The sequence below is a fragment of the Centruroides sculpturatus genome, unplaced genomic scaffold (assembly GCF_000671375.1).
Source record: "Centruroides sculpturatus isolate CEXI.00-Female unplaced genomic scaffold, Cexi_2.0 scaffold65, whole genome shotgun sequence".
In the NCBI taxonomy this organism is placed as follows: domain Eukaryota; kingdom Metazoa; phylum Arthropoda; class Arachnida; order Scorpiones; family Buthidae; genus Centruroides; species Centruroides sculpturatus.
The window spans coordinates 342,423-346,250 of record NW_019384327.1 but is presented as its reverse complement, the minus strand read 5'-3'; positions in this window follow the sequence as shown (position 1 = coordinate 346,250).

Below are 3,828 nucleotides of genomic sequence, written 5' to 3'. Positions count from 1 at the left end.
ATAGGCTTAGCGGAGAGAGCGACGCTCTGGATCGCCGTGGCTGGAAATGACGTAGGCGATTCTTTACGGGGCTATATCTCGTGAAGGGTCGCGCCTAGGGGTATGGTTCGCTAGACAGTTTTTGCTCCCCCAGGGAGGGTCGCCACCCCCTCATTCGAAGCTCGAATCTTACCCAAACAGACACATTACAATATATCTCTTCGGGTAGTATGTATTTTGTTTTGGGAGCTTTGAGTCATTCTGTATATTAAAGTATTTTTGAAAAAGTTAGTTTATCTATTAACAATATGCTCCATACAGTTATTTTTATCCAGTTTTATATTGTTTACCATGTTTATGTTTGCATTATTTGTAATTTTCAGGGCTTCGGAGTCGTGGAGTTTTGGTGTTTTAGCCTGAGTCGGAGTCGTCAAAAAATCCGCCGACTCCGACTCCTTTTTATATACCAACTTGTTATGTAAATAAAACGGAAAAGTATTGGAATCGTGTCAAATTTGACCCTTCAAGTTTTTTTTGTTTTTTTTTTTGCAAATTACACGTTTGGAGACCTCCCGAATCCTCAAAAAAGTCAGTAAATGGGAAAAATTCGCGCGCATGTGTGTTGGCATCGAATTGTTTAATTTCTTTATTTTCTGTTCCGAGATATAAAACTATCTCAGAATAGGTAAAGTTTAAGAAACGAAATGTGGCATTGTAGCTTGCGTATAAACGGGCAGTAATACTATTAAATTTTGGTTCTTAATGAAAGGTCGACGGGGTGAAGATGTAAAAGTGGCCGTGTATCATATCTCTTAATGAATATTTTACTCGTTATTAGCGTTCAAAATTAAAAATAAATAAAATAAAACTCGTCTCGACCCTCAAAGTAAGATTTTAGCCATTTCATAATAGTACATAACCCGTTAAGATGTTCTAGCCTAAGATGTTAGAATGTATATGGGGACACGATTTAGTTCAACCACTTTAACGCTTAATATCTATCTCCTGTGTTAAACCATCTGACTCCGATTCTGACCACTCTGACCACAAATTATTAGGCTTCAAACAGAATGAACAAAATCATGCCCCCCCACCAGTAGCGTAGCGAAGAGGGGCGGCACTTTTTAGGGGACGGCAAAATTTGACAATAAATAATAATAATATCTTGTACGAATTTGAACCATTTTATTTCATATTTTCGTCCACCTACGATTCGGACCGATTGAAATGAGCACGGAATAGTGTTACCATCCGACTCGCCATCGGGGGATATCGTGCGCAACCTGGCGACCTTTTTTTTTCTTTATTTTTTTTGCTTGTACGATTCACTCGCGTTACTCCTATCCGAGTCTCCCTAGTCGCTAATTGCAACTGATTTAGAACCGGCATGCACTGCACGTTATTCTTAGCATTGCAAAATGACATTGCGCATGCGTCAGGAATCTCTTCGAACAAACCTCAACTGCCGTCCGGGACAGCGATTTTAAAAAGGTGGCAACACTAGCACGGAATTGTTCATTACTTATTCTGTGACGAAACTGAATTTTAGTCTTTTAAATTGAGATACCTAAATAAGGTGGCGGCGAAATTTTCCTTCACCCCTGGCGGCTGACACCCACGCCACTGCCCCCCCCACACAGTCTAACATCCACGCATAAAGAAAAAAACCTCAAATCTTTTGCATATCTCGAAATTTTACGGTGTCCCGAGTCCAAAAATGTAAAAATTTGGAAGGGGTCATTTTTTGACCGAGCGCTACACTTTTCCTCTGTTATATATAACAGCCGGAAAAGTAAAAATTATCGAATACATATTTATGTATTATTTAGAGAAGTCTTTTAGCTTTGGAATAAAAAGTTTCTACGCTCTATCTTTATTAGAACTCTATTTATTGAATCTTTTATTATGAGGTCACGTGATGATATCAGAATTCCCGGTCACTTTCGGTAACAAATCCGCCCCTGGTCGAGTCGGATGGTAAAAAAGAGTCGGAGTCGGTAGATTTTTACGCGGCTCCACAGCCCTGGTAATTTTTAAAAATAAATATAAATTACTTTATAAAACAAGATATTATACCAAATATTTAAGATATACAGCTAGGTAACTTAACAAAGAATGATCTAGTTCAATAATAATACATTGCGGTTGCTGTAGAAGAGATGGACTTATAAGATGCACGAATTTCGTGTTACTGTTTTGAATCATTTGTTATTTGCAAAGATTTAAATGATCGAAAATAAAATACTAGACGAGATAGAAGTTTTCTACAGCTCGTAGGTGTTTTGATATTCAAAAGCTACATTACAATGAGTGAGATAGAGAATGTTTGTAACAATAGCAATTCGTAATGACACAGTAACTACAAATAAAATTCTTGCGGTATTCGTGACTATTATTAAATTGTATGAAATTCGAAATAAATAAATTAATTGAACGCAATTAGGTAACGCAATGAAAGTAGTGTTCGGCATTGTATCTTTTGTACACTTATAGGAAAGATGTATGGATTATCAGTTAAAGTAGCATTAATACAGTTGGATAAACAAACCGATGGACCCACTTATCCAGCCGCATTAAAACTAATCTACCAGACAACTCACTATTATCTTCTGTTCTCTCTTTCAAATACAATAAAAACACCTAAATAGGCACTTGTTTTCATAAAATACCTTCTGGGAAGCATTCCACTCTTGGTAGATCGCCCATACGTTGCATTGTCATAGTCGAATAAACCGAACCACGTCCAAACGCAATACAAGCAAAAGTTCCCGTAGCGCCGCTTTCATCCAAAACTTTTCCCATTGCCATTTAACTTTGCACAAATATAAGGCGATTAAAATTTGAATTATTGAGTAAACCAGTTATTTTTGAAATTAGTTTTTGATTCCAGTTTACAGCATCTCTGAAAATAACAGAAAAAATAAATTTATGGTTAATTCTAGACAGAAAATCGTCCCTTCTTTCCTACTATTTATTTGATTGTAAACTTTTTACATTTAATATCTAATGCGCTTCATTTAAAATATGAATTCATATATTATTGTAGTACTGTCCTGTCTAAAGATACACTATTAAAAAATAACAATTCACTTCTATAATGTTTTTATTTAATTGCTTTGAACAATTTTATAATTTATTACTGTACTGTATTTTGAAATAAAACAAGAAATTAGTTCTTAACAATAACTCTTCACGCTTTGTTGCACGAGGGAGACACCGAATAAAAATAATTTTCTCTCCAGAAATTGAAAACAAAGTGGAAAATAATTATCTTAGATTTAAAACCATAAATATTCTTTTGTCTGGTGTCGGAGCGGGCCCCGTGCACGGTGGAGACGATCAACGGACTATGGAAAGTTTGGACTATCTGGCCTACAATCCTCATCCGTCACTATACGAATATCGTCTTTTTGGTTTTTCGAAAGAAGCTTTAAGAGACAGGAGATTGACCCGGAACACCGAAGTCGGAGGGTTCGTGCGCGGTGTCCCGACACCGACCAAAATATTTCTATTCTAAGAGCATGGCGTTGTTGTGGTAATGGCGGTAGCCAAAGCGATGGCGGGAAGTGTCGGTGGGCGGAGGGTGTAAATAAAGAGAAATTCGGACTACGTAACACAGTTCCATCGCCGTTGCCGAAATTCCGGACAGAAGTCGTCCTCGTATTATTTAACTCGTCACGCGGGAAGGAATGAAAGCTTTTTATGTTTGTTAATGATTGGCGTGCCGCGAAGTTTTTCAATGCAGACTAGTACAGTACTCTCACATACGTTGGCAGAAAAGTATCGATGACAATGCTAAGGCAATATTATTAGTACTTTATCGACAAGTTTCCGGGCGCGCATTTTCTA